Source organism: Anomaloglossus baeobatrachus, chromosome 11, assembly GCF_048569485.1.
Source record: "Anomaloglossus baeobatrachus isolate aAnoBae1 chromosome 11, aAnoBae1.hap1, whole genome shotgun sequence".
NCBI lineage: Eukaryota > Metazoa > Chordata > Amphibia > Anura > Aromobatidae > Anomaloglossus > Anomaloglossus baeobatrachus.
In genome coordinates, this window is record NC_134363.1 from 79,624,624 (window position 1) to 79,641,867 (window position 17,244).

Below are 17,244 nucleotides of genomic sequence, written 5' to 3' on the forward strand. Positions count from 1 at the left end.
TATAGTCCCACTAGTGCAAAGACATTTGCAGCACCTCTGCCTGCATTGCACACTCCAACTCATTATAACTAAGCCATTATACTAGCAAACACTCAGTGTACCTAGTGGCATCCTAAACGTGGCTATTGGACATTTGTCTAGTCCCACTAGTGCAAAGACATTTGCAGCACCTCTGCCTGAATTGCACACTCCAACTCATTATAACTAAGCCATTATACTAGCAAACACTCAGTGTACCTAGTGGCATCCTAAAAGTGGCAATTGGACTTTGCTATAGTCCCACTAGTGCAAAGACATTTGCAGCACCTCTGCCTGCATTGCACACTCCAACTCATTATAACTAAGCCATTATACTAGCAAACACTCAGTGTACCTAGTGGCATCCTAAACGTGGCTATTGGACATTTGTCTAGTCACACTAGTGCAAAGACATTTGCAGCAGCTCTGCCTGCATTGCACACTCCAACTCATTATAACTAAGCCATTATACTAGCAAACACTCAGTGTACCTAGTGGCATCCTAAACGTGGCTATTGGACTTTGCTATAGTCCCACTAGTGCAAAGACATTTGCAGCACCTCTGCCTGCATTGCACACTCCAACTCATTATAACTAAGCCATTATACTAGCAAACACTCAGTGTACCTAGTGGCATCCTAAACGTGGCTATTGGACTTTGCTATAGTCCCACTAGTGCAAAGACATTTGCAGCACCTCTGCCTGCATTGCACACTCCAACTCATTATAACTAAGCCATTATACTAGCAAACACTCAGTGTACCTAGTGGCATCCTAAACGTGGCTATTGGACTTTGCTATAGTCCCACTAGTGCAAAGACATTTGCAGCACCTCTGCCTGCATTGCACACTCCAACTCATTATAACTAAGCCATTATACTAGCAAACACTCAGTGTACCTAGTGGCATCCTAAACGTGGCTATTGGACATTTGTCTAGTCCCACTAGTGCAAAGACAGTTGCAGCACCTCTGCCTGCATTGCACACTCCAACTCATTATAACTAAGCCATTATACTAGCAAACACTCAGTGTACCTAGTGGCATCCTAAACGTGGCAATTGGACTTTGCTATAGTCCCACTAGTGCAAAGACATTTGCAGCACCTCTGCCTGCATTGCACACTCCAACTCATTATAACTAAGCCATTATACTAGCAAACACTCAGTGTACCTAGTGGCATCCTAAGGGTACCTTCACACTTAGCGATGCAGCAGCGATCCGACCAGCGATCTGACCTGGTCAGGATCGCTGCTGCATCGCTACATGGTCGCTGGTGAGCTGTCAAACAGGCAGATCTCACCAGCGACCAGTGAACAGCCCCCAGCCAGCAGCGACGTGCAAGCGATGCTGCGCTTGCACGGAGCTGCCGTCTGGAAGCTGCGGAGACTGGTAACTAAGGTAAACATCGGGTATGGTTACCCGATGTTTACATTAGTTACCAGCGCGCAGCTGTGTGTGCAGGGAGCAGGGAGCCGCGCACACTGAGCGCTGGCTCCTTGCTCTCCTACCATAGCTACAGTACACATCGGGTTAATTAACCCGATGTGTAATGCAGCTACATGTGCAGAGAGCAGGGAGCCGCGCACACTGCTTAGCGCTGGCTCCTTGCTCTCCTAGCTGCTGTACACATCGGGTTAATTAACCCGATGTGTACAGCAGCTACATGTGCAGAGAGCCGGAGCCGGCAGCACAGGCAGCGTGAGAGCTGCAGAGGCTCGTAACTAAGGTAAATATCGGGTAACCACCTTGGTTACCCGATGTTTATCTTGGATACAGCTTACCTCAGCTGTCAGATGCCGGCTCCTGCTCCCTGCTCGCTTCATTTGTCGCTCTCTCGCTGTCACACACAGCGATCTGTGTGTCACAGCGGGAGAGCGGCTTTGAAGAAAACGAACCAGGGCTGTGTGTAACGAGCAGCGATCTCGCAGCAGGGGCCAGATCGCTGCTCAGTGTCACACACAGCGAGATCGCTAATGAGGTCACTGCTGCGTCACAAAAAGCGTGACTCAGCAGCGATCTCGGCAGCGAGCTCGCTGTGTGTGAAGCACCCTTAAACGTGGCTATTGGACATTTGTCTAGTCCCACTAGTGCAAAGAGATTTGCAGCACCTCTGCCTGCATTGCACACTCCAACTCATTATAACTAAGCCATTATACTAGCAAACACTCAGTGTACCTAGTGGCATCCTAAACGTGGCTATTGGACATTTGTCTAGTCCCACTAGTGCAAAGACATTTGCAGCACCTCTGCCTGCATTGCACACTCCAACTCATTATAACTAAGCCATTATACTAGCAAACACTAAGTGTACCTAGTGGCATCCTAAACGTGGCTATTGGACATTTGTCTAGTCCCACTAGTGCAAAGACATTTGCAGCACCTCTGCCTGCATTGCACACTCCAACTCATTATACCTAAGCCATTATACTAGCAAACACTCAGTGTACCTAGTGGCATCCTAAACGTGGCTATTGGACTTTGCGAAAGTCCCACTAGTGCAAAGACATTTGCAGCACCTCTGCCTGCATTGCACACTCCAACTCATTATAACTAAGCCATTATACTAGCAAACACTCAGTGTACCTAGTGGCATCCTAAACGTGGCTATTGGACATTTGTCTAGTCCCACTAGTGCAAAGACATTTGCAGCACCTCTGCCTGCATTGCACACTCCAACTCATTCTAACTAAGCTATTATACTAGCAAACACTCAGTGTACCTAGTAGCATCCTAAACGTGGCTATTGGACTTTGCTGTAGTCCCACTAGTGCAAAGACATTTGCAGCACCTCTGCCTGCATTGCACACTCCAACTCATTATAACTAAGCCATTATACTAGCAAACACTCAGTGTACCTAGTGGCATCCTAAACGTGGCAATTGGACTTTGCTATAGTCCCACTAGTGCAAAGACATTTGCAGCACCTCTGCCTGCATTGCACACTCCAACTCATTATAACTAAGCCATTATACTAGCAAACACTCAGTGTACCTAGTGGCATCCTAAACGTGGCTATTGGACATTTGTCTAGTCCCACTAGTGCAAAGACATTTGCAGCACCTCTGCCTGCATTGCACACTCCAACTCATTATAACTAAGCCATTATACTAGCAAACACTCAGTGTACCTAGTGGCATCCTAAACGTGGCTATTGGACATTTGTCTAGTCCCACTAGTGCAAAGACATTTGCAGCACCTCTGCCTGCATTGCACACTCCAACTCATTATAACTAAGCCAGTATACTAGCAAACACTCAGTGTACCTAGTGGCATCCTAAACGTGGTTATTGGACATTTGTCTAGTCCCACTAGTGCAAAGACATTTGCAGCACCTCTGCCTGCATTGCACACTCCAACTCATTATAACTAAGCCATTATACTAGCAAACACTCAGTGTACCTAGTGGCATCCTAAACGTGGCTATTGGACATTTGTCTAGTCCCACTAGTGCAAAGACATTTGCAGCACCTCTGCCTGCATTGCACACTCCAACTCATTATAACTAAGCCATTATACTAGCAAACACTCAGTGTACCTAGTGGCATCCTAAACGTGGCTATTGGACTTTGCTATAGTCCCACTAGTGCAAAGACATTTGCAGCACCTCTGCCTGCATTGCACACTCCAACTCATTATAACTAAGCCATTATACTAGCAAACACTCAGTGTACCTAGTGGCATCCTAAACGTGGCTATTGGACATTTGTCTAGTCCCACTAGTGCAAAGACATTTGCAGCACCTCTGCCTGCATTGCACACTCCAACTCATTATAACTAAGCCATTATACTAGCAATTTTTGCTGCCAGTTTAAGGGCCGTAGTTGCATTGTCAGGGATATTTATTCTTTATTATTCTGCTGTTAATAAAGCTAGACCACCACTGCAATCTACACCACCTCTCAATTTTTACTACCACATTTTCAGTGCACAATCTTGTCGCAATCAACATGAGTGGCAAAATGACAGATGCTGGTGGAAAGGGGAAGAGGCGTGGTGGAAAAGGCAAAAAAGGTTTTGTCCGTGGGGAAGGTGGCAAAGCTCCATTATCATCTGCTGAAGATAGACCATCTACCAGCAAAAGTAAGATGTCTACTACTTACCGTGGACAATCCGATGTGCTCCCTTTTTTACGGACACGAACAACAGGAACAAAGGTAGATGATGGCCAAAAAAGGAAAATGCTTGAATGGATCTCAAGTGGTCCAACAAGTGCCCTCTCAGCCACTTCAAGTACCGCATCCAAGAAACACCAGTCCTCTGAGTTGTCATCCCAATCAAATTTGCTTTCTCCCAGCTCTGAAGTCTCCATCAGCCCTGCACAGTATGGTGGAACTGAGATGGCTGAGTCTGCAGAGCTGTTCAGTCACACTATAGCCTGGGAATCAGAGGTCTGCTCCCAAGCTACAGTGAGTACAGAACAGGAAATGGTCTGCAGTGATGCCCAGAACCTTTGTGACTCTGATTCAGGCCATGAGGAACAAGTTTCTGAGCATAATGTTGACCCTTTGTCACAAACTGTAACACCTGTGGTTATAGACAATGAGGAACATACTGATGAAGATGAGACGCAGATACCCGATTGGGATGACAACTTAAATATTCGGTCAGGGCAAGAAGAGGCTCGGTCTGAGGGGGAGGGGAGTGCAAACACAACAATTGATGATGAAGTTCTAGATCCCACCTACTGTCAACCCACAGTCAGGCACTCGAGGAGGTCAACAGAGGTGGTGGAGGAGGATGCAACTGATGACGAAGTTACCTTGCGCCTTCCTGGACAGAGTCGGAGTACTGGTAGCACGTCTACAACTGCATCCTCAGCCACCACTCTGCCTCTGAGCATTATTCGGGGTGGATCAACAGGTCGCATGGCCTCTAAGCCTTGCCTAGCCTGTTCCTTTTTTGACATAGAAAAAGATCGCCCAAATTATGTGATCTGTAAAATTTGTCATGGTTCTCTTAGTAGAGGTCAAAACCTCAGCAGTTTGACAACTTCTTCCATGAATCGTCACATGAATAAATATCATATGGCCCGGTGGGAAGCTCACCGTGCTGCAATGCGGCCTAGCGGAGCGAACCATCCACCGCCTGCCCCTTCCAGTGCATCCGCGTGCTCGTCATCTTCTAGGACTGTGGGGACAGCTGTCACACCTGTTTTTCCACCCACAACTTCCACCACTGTAACCGCAACAGGCAGTTTGCTTGGTAGGTCGTCAGTTGGTTTGGAAGGGGAAACAAGTGAGTGTGTACAGCTCTCTCAGACATCGATAGCACCAACGTTGGATGAAGGCAACATCATGTCTCCGCCTGCACTTTCCTCACAAACCTGCATTTTTCCAGGGACACCCTACTCAACACCGTCTACACACAGCAGCCAGATCTCTGTCCCTCAGATGTGGTCAAATAAAAGGCCACTTCCTGCGACCCATGACAAAGCTAAGAGGTTGACTCTATCCCTCTGTAAGCTGTTGGCTACCGAAATGCTGCCTTTCCGCCTAGTGGACACACAGGATTTTAGAGACCTTATGTCTGTCGCTGTGCCCCAGTACCAGATGCCTAGTCGCCACTACTTCTCTAAGAAAGGTGTGCCCGCGCTACACCAGCATGTCGCACACAACATCACCGCTTCATTGAGAAACTCTGTGTGTGAACGGGTGCATTTCACCACCGATACTTGGACCAGTAAGCATGGACAGAGACGTTACATGTCGCTCACTGGGCACTGGGTAACTATGGTGATAGATGGTGAAGGGTCTGCTGCACAAGTCTTGCCGTCCCCACGACTTGTGTGTCAATCCTCTGTCTGTCCAAGTTCCGCCACAGCTTCTGCATCCTCCACCTCATCTGGGTCCTCCACCTCCGCCCCAAGCCTGCCTGGTCAGGCCACCAGCGTTCTCACTGCGCAGAAGGAATCAGCACCCCTCATTACTATGCTGGCAGCAGAGCGCAACGGCATCAGGCGGTCTTTAGCTTGACATGTCTTGGGAATAAGAGTCACACAGCTGAGGAGTTGTGGTCAGCTCTGCGGTCCGAGTTTAATAAATGGTTGTCTCCACTGAACCTGCAGCCTGGTAAGGCCGTGTGCGACAATGCTGCAAACCTGGGTGCGGCCCTTCGCCTGGGCAAGGTGACACACGTACCTTGTATGGCTCACGTGTTGAACCTTGTCGTGCAGCAATTTTTAACACACTATCCCGGCCTAGATGGCCTTCTGAACAGGGCAAGAAAACTGTCTGCTCACTTCCGCCGTTCAAGCGCCGCAGCTGAGCGACTTGCATCGCTCCAGAAGTCTTTCGGCCTGCCGGTTCATCGCCTGAAATGCGATGTGGCGACACGCTGGAATTCAACTCTCCACATGTTACAGCGACTGTGGCAGCACCGCCGTGCCCTGGTGCAATACGTCATGACTTATAGCCTGTTCCAACGAGATGCAGAGATGGGGCAGATCACCCTGATGGAGTGGTCTCAGATCAAGGACCTATGCACCCTTCTGCACAGTTTCGACATGGCGACGAATATGTTTAGCGCTGACAATGCCATTATCAGCATGACGATTCCAGTCATTTACATGCTGGAGCACACGCTAAACACTATTCGGAGTCAGGGGGTGGGACAACAGGAAGGGGATGAACTAAAGGAGGATTCATATGCGCAAGACACAACAACATCACCAAGGTCCAGATGTTCATCATCACCAAGGCGCCAGGCATGGGACCATGGGGGACAGGGATCAACAAGGGCACATGGTAGCAGGCGAGATGTTGAGGAAGGTGCAGGAGGACATGAAGAAATGGAGGACGAACTGTCCATGGACATGGAAGACTCAGCAGATGAGGGAGACCTTGGTCAAATTTCAGTTGAAAGAGGTTGGGGGGAGATGTCAGAGGAAGAAAGAACGGTTAGCACCTCTATGCCACAAACACAGCGTGGACTTGGTCCGCATGGCTGCGCAAGACACATGAGTGCCTTCTTGTTGCACTACCTCCAACATGACCCTCGTATTGTCAAAATTAGAAGTGATGATGACTACTGGCTTGCCACACTATTAGATCCCCGGTACAAGTCCAAATTTTGTGACATAATTCCAGCCATAGAAAGGGACGCACGTATGCAGGAGTATCAGCAGAAGCTGTTACTCGATCTTAGATCCGCTTTTCCACCAAACAACCGTGCAGGTGCAGGGAGTGAATCACCCAGTTGTAACTTATCAACAGAAGAAAAAAGACAGGTATTTTGCCGCGCTTGAAGACCATAGACTATGATGTCAGGCAAATGATTCTTTTTATTTCATCCTACGCGTTTCGGAGACCACAACTGTCTCCTTCTTCAGGGAAAGGAACTATTACTATTATTGGTAATAGTTCCTTTCCCTGAAGAAGGAGACAGTTGTGGTCTCCGAAACGCGTAGGATGAAATAAAAAGAATCATTTGCCTGACATCATAGTCTATGGTCTTCAAGCGCGGCAAAATACCTGTCTTTTTTCTTCTGTTGATATTCTACTTGTGCAACAGGGCTGCTGCTGGACCTTTTTGGCGCTCACGTTATGCTGTTAAAGGAGTTGTGACTGGCACAACTCGATCAGGTGAGTGCATCACTTTTACATGATCTTTCCCACCCAATATATCGGGTAAGACCCTATTGCGCCTTCTCTCTCCTATTTAGATTTACTCCAGTTGTAACTTGACAAACATGGGACGGTCTCGTCATCTTCAACAGTCTACACGCACCAGTAGGACCGTATCTGGTGCTGGTAACAGCAATTTTATGGAATCTTTTCATAATTTTTTTAGACCCTCCTTTGCAAGGCCACCAGAGACAACAAGTCTGACACATAGTCAACGGCTGGAGAGGATGATACAGGAGTATCTACAAATGAACATCGATGCCATGACTTTGCAAATGGAGCCTTGCTCATTTTGGGCTTCAAATCTAGAATAATGGCCAGAGCTATCCAGTTACGCCTTGGAGATTTTGTCGTGTCCAGCTGCCAGCGTTGTCTCTGAACGTGTCTTCAGTGCTGCTGGGTGTGTGCTGACAGATAAGCGCACGCGTCTGTCCAGTGACAATGTGGACAGACTGACGTTCATCAAAATGAACAAGTCATGGATCCAGAAGGAATTTACAACCCCTGTGTCATCCTGGGGAGAGTAAATGCTTGTGGATTTGGAATGTGCTTGATGCAAATCTAGCTGTGAAGTGTACAACTAGGGCACAAGTGCTGCCACTGAATGGGTGGGTGTGTGTGGGGCACAATTTTTGGAAAAAAGGGAGGCTCCACTTGGAGTAACCCTTGCTTGATGTGTTTTTAAAAGAAGCCAAGATGAACAGAGCTGGGATCTGGAAAGACTTTGCTACCTACCCCGGTGTCATCCTGGGGACGGATAAGAATGGCGTATTTTGGAATGTGCTTGATGCAAGTCTAGCTGTGAAGTGTACAACTAGGGCACAAGTGCTGCCACTGAATGGGTGGGTGTGTGTGGGGCACAATTTTTGGAAAAAAGGGAGGCTCCGCTTGGAGTAACCCTTGCTTGATGTGTTTTTAAAAGTAGCCAAGATGAACAGAGCTGGGATCAGGAAAGACTTTGCTACCTACCCCGGTGTCATCCTGGGGACGGTTAATTATGGCGTATTTTGGAATGTGCTTGATGCAAATCTAGCTGTGAAGTGTACAACTAGGGCACAAGTGCTGCCACTGAATGGGTGGGTGTGTGTGGGGCACAATTTTTGGAAAAAAGGGAGGCTCCGCTTGGAGTAACCCTTGCTTGATGTGTTTTTAAAAGTAGCCAAGATGAGCAAGTCATGGTTCCGCAAAGACTTTATCTACCTACCCCGGTGTCATGCTGGGGACGGTTAATTATGGCGTATTTTTGAATGTGCTTGATGCAAATCAAAACATCCTGTTTGCAACTAGGGCACAAGTGCTGCCACTGATGGGGTGTCTGTGTGGCCCAATTTTTTGAAAAAAGGGAGACTCCGCTTGGAGTAACCCTTGCTTACATTGTTTTTAAAAGGAGCCAAGATGAACAAGTCATGGTTCAGCAAAGACTTTATCTACCTACCCCGGTGTCATGCTGGGGACGGTTAATTATGGCGTATTTTTGAATGTGCTTGATGCAAATCAAAACATCCTGTTTGCAACTAGGGCACAAGTGCTGCCACTGATGGGGTGTCTGTGTGGCCCAATTTTTTGAAAAAAGGGAGACTCCGCTTGGAGTAACCCTTGCTTACATTGTTTTTAAAAGGAGCCAAGATGAACAAGTCATGGTTCAGCAAAGACTTTATCTACCTACCCCAGTGTCATGCTGGGGACGGTTAATTATGGCGTATTTTTGAATGTGCTTGATGCAAATCAAAACATCCTGTTTGCAACTAGGGCACAAGTGCTGCCACTGATGGGGTGTCTGTGTGGCCCAATTTTTGGAAAAAAGGGAGACTCCGCTTGAAGTAACCCTTGCTTGCTGTGTTTTTTAAAAATGATCCAAGATGAACAGAGCTGGGGTCAGGAAAGACTTTGCTACCTACCCCGGTGTCATCCTGGGGACGGATAAGAATGGCGTATTTTGGAATGTGCTTGATGCAAATCTAGCTGTGAAGTGTACAACTAGGGCACAAGTGCTGCCACTGAATGGGTGGGTGTGTGTGGGGCACAATTTTTGGAAAAAAGGGAGGCTCCGCTTGGAGTAACCCTTGCTTGATGTGTTTTTAAAAGTAGCCAAGATGAACAGAGCTGGGATCAGGAAAGACTTTGCTACCTACCCCGGTGTCATCCTGGGGACGGATAAGAATGGCGTTCGGTGCCTCGGAGTGACCTTTGACTCTGCCCTGTCCTTCATACCGCACATCCAATCCCTCACCACCTCCTGCCGTTTTCAACTCAAAAATATCTCCAGAATCCGCCCTTTTCTCAATCCCCAATCTACAAAAATTCTAGTGCACGCCCTCATAATCTCCCGCATCGACTACTGCAACATCCTCCTCTGTGGTCTCCCTGCTAACACACTCGCCCCTCTCCAGTCCATCCTTAACTCTGCTGCCCGACTGATCCACCTCTCTCCTCAATACCACCCCGCTTCTCCTCTCTGCAAGTCCCTCCACTGGCTCCCAATCTTCCACCGTATCCAATTCAAATTACTAACACTGACCTACAAAGCTATCCATAATCTGTCTCCTCCATATATCTCTGAACTAATCTCTCGCTACACTCCAAAACGTAACCTCCGGTCCTCCCAAGATCTCCTTCTATCCTCCTCTCTCATTCGCTCCTCATGCAACCGACTCCAAGACTTCTCCCGAGCATCCCCAGTCTCCTGGAACTCACTGCCTCAACACGTCAGACTATCTACTACACTCGCAAGCTTCAAACGGAACCTAAAGACTCATCTGTTCAGAAATGCCTATAACCTTCAATGACCTCACTGCTTCACCACCGTGCGGAGCTGCCGCCCCACCACCGTGCGGAGCTGCCGCCCCACCACCGTGCGAAGCTGCCGCCCCACCACCGTGCGGAGCTGCCGCCCCACCACCGTGCGGAGCTGCCGCCCCACCACCGTGCGGAGCTGCCGCCCCACCACCGTGCGGAGCTGCCGCCCCACCACCGTGCGGAGCTGCCGCCCCACCACCGTGCGGAGCTGACGCCCCACCTACACCCCACCTACTGTCTCCTCCCCAAAATCCTTTAGGATGTAAGCCCGCAAGGGCAGGGCCCTCTTCCCCCTGTGCTAGTCTGTCTATTGTAACGTGTACATGTATTCTGTATGTAACCCCCTCATGTACAGCACCATGGAATCAATGGTGCTCTATAAATAAACAATAATAATAATAATAATAATTTTGGAATGTGCTTGATGCAAATCTAGCTGTGAAGTGTACAACTAGGGCACAAGTGCTGCCACTGAATGGGTGGGTGTGTGTGGGGCCCAATTTTTTGAAAAAAAGGGAGACTATGCTTTGAGTCACCTTGCGGTGTTTTACATGATTTTAGAAGGGCGTGCCATGCCTATATCTGTGTGTCCTCCTCTTTTTCCTTGTCCAGCTGTTTTGTTTTCGCATGAGTATATGTCCTTGTCACTTTCCCATATGTTTGTGTTGTGTTGTGAGTTGTTTGTCACCTTTTGGACACCTTTGAGGGTGTTTTCTAGGTGTTTTTCTGTGTTTGTGATTGCCTGCCATTGTTTCCTATGCAGTTCGAGTTCGGTTCGTCGAACGTTCGACGAGCCGAACTCGAACGGGACCTCCGTTCGGCGAATCGACCTCGAGCCGAACCGGGACCGGTTCGCTCATCTCTACACATGAGGCCACGTGTAGTAGGCCGTATTTGACCCGCGGGTTTTGAGTTTGACATCCCTAACCTAAAACATCATTAGTGGACAACATTTCATCATGACAGAGATTATATTATCAATGTAGCATGGGCATTTTTTTTATAAAAAATGGCCAATTCACAAATCAATTTTATTTACCATAATCTTGTAACAGTGGGTTTTGAAATTAATTAACAAGTTATATACAGCTCACACCGAACTAGAAATCAATGGAAGAAGAAATTGGGTATCTACCGTGCTATAACCACGGAATCCAATATTAATATAATTCCTTTTTTGTTTGTACAGGTTGACGCATTTCAGAGACATCCGTCTCCTACATCAGGGCTTCAAAGGAACAATGAATCACATTCCCCCTTCATTAGTGTCTCTGATTGGCTGCTATCAGACCCCACCCCAAGACAGCATCTGTGATTGGTTGGAATAACAGACGCTGTGTGCGGGTCTTTATCATGGTATAAAATAAAAAAGGGAATAAAACAATTGATGTGCGATCCCCCATCTATTGATATCAGCACAGATAAAGCTATGGTTACAGGCTGCAGCCCCCAGCCGTGCGCTTATCTTGGCTGTGTATCAAAAAAGGATGAACCATATGTGGCTATTTTTAATTATTTAAATAAATAATTTTAAAAAATGGCATGTGCACCCCCCCTAATTCTGATACTCAGCCAAGATAACGCCCAACAGCTGGGGGCTGTTATCCTCAGACTGGGGAGATCCATACTTATAGGCCTTCCCTAGCCTAAAAATAGCAGCCTGCAGCTGCCCAGAATTGTCACATACATTAGAAGCGACAATCCCAACACTTTACCTGGCTCTTCTCGATTGCCCTAGTGCGGTGGCAATCATTGTAATAAAGGGTTAATCGCAGCTCACAGATGCCAGGTATTGCTATATTAGAAATGGAGAGGATATAAGACCCCCATTAATAATCCATAAGTGAAAATAAATAAACACAATAAAAGACAAAAAACACCCTCTTTCACCACTTTATTAACCCCCAAAGCACCCCTGCAAGTCTCACGTAATCCACACGAGGTTCCACAATGATTCCAGCTCTGCTACATTACAGTACTGAAGTCACAGTGTGCAATCATGGAACATGACTGAATGCTGTGAGGTTCAGGCAGACACTGAGCCAGGATGATCGGTGACATCACTCAGGTTAGTTGCGGTCACAGCTGGAGGTTCCCACGGCCGTCCACCTGTGACCGCATCTCTTGGCAAAAAAATGCACAAAAACAGTTTTGTTGCTGTTTCAATGCAGTTTTCTTCCAGGAGGTGCTAATTTGGTGCTAAAAACTGGTGCAGACATTTCATTTTAGGTTTTTATATTTCAGGTCTTCAAAGGTTTATTATAACAGTTTCATGTGACAGATCATACATTATGACAAGTCTGAGCGTAACAACAAGAAACAAGTTAGTTATACTGCTTCAGGTATGCAGCAGAAGAGCATGTGTGTATATATATATACACAGTACAGACAAAAAGTTTGGACACACCTTCTCATTCAAAGAGTTTTCCTTATTTTCATGACTCTAAAAATTGTAGATTCACATTGAAGACATCAAAACTATGAATTAAAACATGTGGAATGAAATACGTAAAAAAGTGTGAAACAACTGAACATATGTCTTATATTCTAGGTTCTTCAAAGTAGCTACCTTTTGCTTTAATTACTGCTTTGCACACTCTTGGCATTATCTTGATGAGCTTCAAGAGGTAGTCACTGGAAATGGTTTTCCAACAGTCTTGAAGGAGTTCCCAGAGATGCTTAGCACTTGTTGGCCCTTTTGCCTTCACTCTGCAGTCCAGCTCACCCCAAACCATCTCGATTGGGTTCAGGTCTGGTGACTGTGGACGCCAGGTAATCTGGCGTAGCACCCCACTGGATCCAGCGGTGGCCGCGGGTAACCTCAGTGACAGCTCAGCGGATCACGCGGCTGTCTTCAGTTGCTATGTGGAGGTGACAGGAGCGGCTGTGTCTGCTGCAGCTCCGGTCACCTCCATGCAGCAGCTCTGGAAGCGACGCTGGACAATCCTGGATTACACCGGACATGGAGGGCTTTTTTGGCCTGATTAAAGTGGTTAACCAGGGTATATGTTTGTGTTTATTATTTCTAATAAAGGATTTTTTCGGGTGTGTGTGTGTTTATTTACTGCAATTTACAGATTAATCATGGAAGGTATTTCATAGACGCCTGACATGATTAATCTAGGACTTATTGGCAGCTATGGGCTGCCAATAACTCCTTATTACCCCGATTTGCCAATGCACCAGGGCAAATCGGGAGGAGCCGGGTACAGTCCCAGAACTGTCGCATCTAATGTATGCGGCAATTCTGGGCGGCTGTTGGCTGATATTGTTAGGCTGGGGGGCTCCCCATAACGTGGAGCTCCCCATCCTGAGAATACCAGCCTTCAGCCGTATGGCTTTATCTGGCTGGTTTTAAAATTGGGGGGGACCGCATGCTGTTTTTTTTAATTATTTAATTATTTATTTCACTGCACAGTATAGACACGCCCACCGGCTGCTGTGATTGGGTGCAGTGTGACACCTGTCACTCAGCATGGGGGCGTGTCTCCCTGTAACCAATCATAGGCGCCGGTGGGCGGGGAAAGCAGGGAATACGAGATTGTTTAATGGGTGGCCGGCTTTTTCAAAATAGTAAAAGCCGCCGGAGCAGTGTGAATGCTGTGCAGCGCCGCGCCGGGGATCGGGGATCAGTGAGTATGAGAGAGGGGGGGAGAGGGATAGACTGACATGGACAGAGAGTGAGGGACAGAGATAGTGACCGACTGACAGAGATTACTGAATGACAGACATTGTGAGGCGCTTCAGAACGCAGCTTTTCAGCTGCGCTCTGAAGCGGACCTTTTTTAAGCTGCGGTGCAGAGCGCACACCTGCGCACATAGCATCAGACACCAAAATCGTATGAGGAATGTCACACGTTACAATTGACTAGGTTCGTGCAACAAAACGCTCAATTCTAGACAAAGATACGATGTGTTTGCGATCAACGGTTTTGCGTTCAATCCTGATCGCACGTAGATGTCACACGCAGATACCTCACAAACGATGCCGGATGTGCGTCACTTACAACTTGACCCCAACGACGGATTGTGAGATATATTGAAGCGTGTGTAGCGGGCTTTAGTCAAATAGCCCTTACACAGCCTAGATGTGTGTTTGGGGTCATTGTCCTGTTGAAAAATAAATGATGGTCCAACTAAACGCAAACCGGATGGAATAGCATGCCGCTGCAAGATGCTGTGGTAGCCTTGCTGGTTTAGTATGCCTTCAATTTTGAATAAATCCCCAACAGTGTCACCAGCAAAGCACCCCCACACCATCACACCTCCTCCTCCATGCTTCACGGTGGGAACCAGGCATGTAGAGTCCATCCATTCACCTTTTCTACAAAGACACGGTGGTTGGATCCAAAGATCTCAAATTTTGACTCATCAGACCAAAGCACAGATTTCCACTGGTCTAATGTCCATTCCTTGTGTTCTTTAGCCCAAACAAGTCTATTTTGCTTGCTGCCTGTGCTTAGCAGTGGTTTCCTAGCAGCTATTTTACCATGAAGGCTTGCTGCCCAAAGTTTCCTCTTAATAGTTGTTATAGAGATGAGGAGGTGTGTCCAAACTTTTGGTCTGTACTGTATATATATCACAATTGGGATATCCTAATATATTCACTAAGCTTGTGGGGCGTCATTGTTTGCAGTAGGAATTTTCACCTTGTCTCTTTTTGTAAAAGGACTTTATTAATGCTACCTCCTCTTTTGGATGGTTTGATCAAATCAATTTCTGGAAACTTGGTAATATGGAGCGATACTAAAGGGAAGTATTCACATGTCTTTCTATAGCCGTGTCCCTATCATTGATGATATCCCCATTATGCTCTCCCAATGCTCCTCAATTCATGTGTTTTTTTCCATGTATTTCATCCCACATATGCAAGTTGCCTTGTAGATCACATTTTGAGATTTACAATTAATAAACTCACTAATGGTGAAAGTTTCTCCTGTTTTTGAACTAGTGAAGACTTTTGATGGTGTTATAGTTTTATGTGACACACAACTACCACAACTAAAACACCCACTTGGTTTCTCAGGTAGGCATGTTCTTAAATGTGATTGGCAAGAGGACTTGTGGCTCCCCTGAGGCTTCAGTCGCCACAGGGTAGGGCACCTGATTTTAGGTGCTGTGCTCATCCCGGATTCCTGGGTGATCAGTGCCGATTTCACTCCAAACCACATACTACACTCTGCAGACTTCCCTCTTCAATGGGGACTGGGACCAGGGTTGGGTCACAAAGGGGGTCACCACAGCGGTTGGATCTATGGGATGCCACTGCACTTCTGGACTCCCGACCCAACTCCGGGTCCAGGACTCAGCGTCCGGGAGTAGGAGGTATCTAGAGAACCGTTAGTGACAGTTTGAAAAGTCAGTCAGGGAGGGACTTCGGTCCAGCGAGGAGCTGAATTAGTGACTTCGGTGGGACAAAAAAGGAGTATGGTCGCCGGGAGAGTACGGTGTCAGTACCCACGGGACCGAGCACAGGCGGGGTGCAGAAACCTAGTACAGGAAGACGCTTTAGGCTCACTTGTTAAATCTGACAGGTGAGGGAATCATCAAGGTTCCTCGCCGACTTTAGAGTCTGGGGCACAGCAGTGAAGAAGGAACCCGGGAATTGGGACAGAGGTCCAACCCATTGAGAGGTTCAAGCTGCCTGCCATACAGGCCAGGACTGTAAGACCAGGAGGGGACCCCAAAACGCTTCAAGCCACGGGGACCCACCAATAAAAGAAAAGTGCATGGAGGAAGAGCCCACCAGGTCACATCCGGCACTGGGATCCGAGGAGTTCGGGATCGCCTGGAGCCCATCTTGGTGGAGACCTGCATCTCGCGAGCATAAAGAACAATCTGTGAGTAAAGACATCTTGAACTGCAGCCCTTGTGTCGCCTACTTCTTCCCGCGCCCTGTCAGCCCTGCAGAATACCGCCAGTAGGACTACAGCTCCCATACATCCCGCTTCTGCCACTGAAGTTTACTCAATCCCTACCATTGACTCTCCTAACAGTTTCCCTGGGGTTACCTGCTCCACCTGGGGGGAGCAGAAATATATCAACTGCCACAACACCATCCCTGGGGGTTCCGTCCAGCAGCCGCGGCCTCATAACCTCAAAAACCACAGGTGGCTTCAAGAATTGTATCCAACTGTAAATAGTCATCATCCCTCTTCCTTTAAATAAAGACACCGCTAGGGTGACGGAGCCGAACCTCGCCACTGCTGACATCCCCGAACTAATCTGGCCCGGCTCCGAGTACCCCCGGCCCTGGGGCGGGCGTGTCAGAATGGCTATGTAATAGTCTATCACTAATGCAGCATTTTTTTTGTTTGTTTTTTGGAATGTGATCTGTGGTGTTTAAACAGTTATATCCATTTGAAGACTACTCCAATGTTTTCTGAGAATCTCACTTCCTCCCAATGGCTCCATAGGCAATGATACTTAGCCTATGGGATTGGTGAGATTGAACCATTTTTTAACCTGCATGGTTTAACACTTGCACTTTAATTATTTTTGAAAGGAAAAGGAAAACAGTCCGATGCTTCGGAATATAATAATAGCCACTCAGGATAAATGTCCTGCTTCTTTATTCTTGCAGTGTTAAAATAGAGTGCTAATTATACCATGAATCATGCATATCTCCAATGTACAAGAAATATTTGACAGTTGCAAAGCGTTTCGGCTACATATTGCAGCCTTTGTCAAGTAATACTGAGTGACTTGCAAGGTACTTTTAAACCCCCACAAAGAGAGACCTCTAGTAAAGCAGGTGCAACTCCAAATCAATCAGGTAGACATATTAACCCTTTATAGGACAAATTA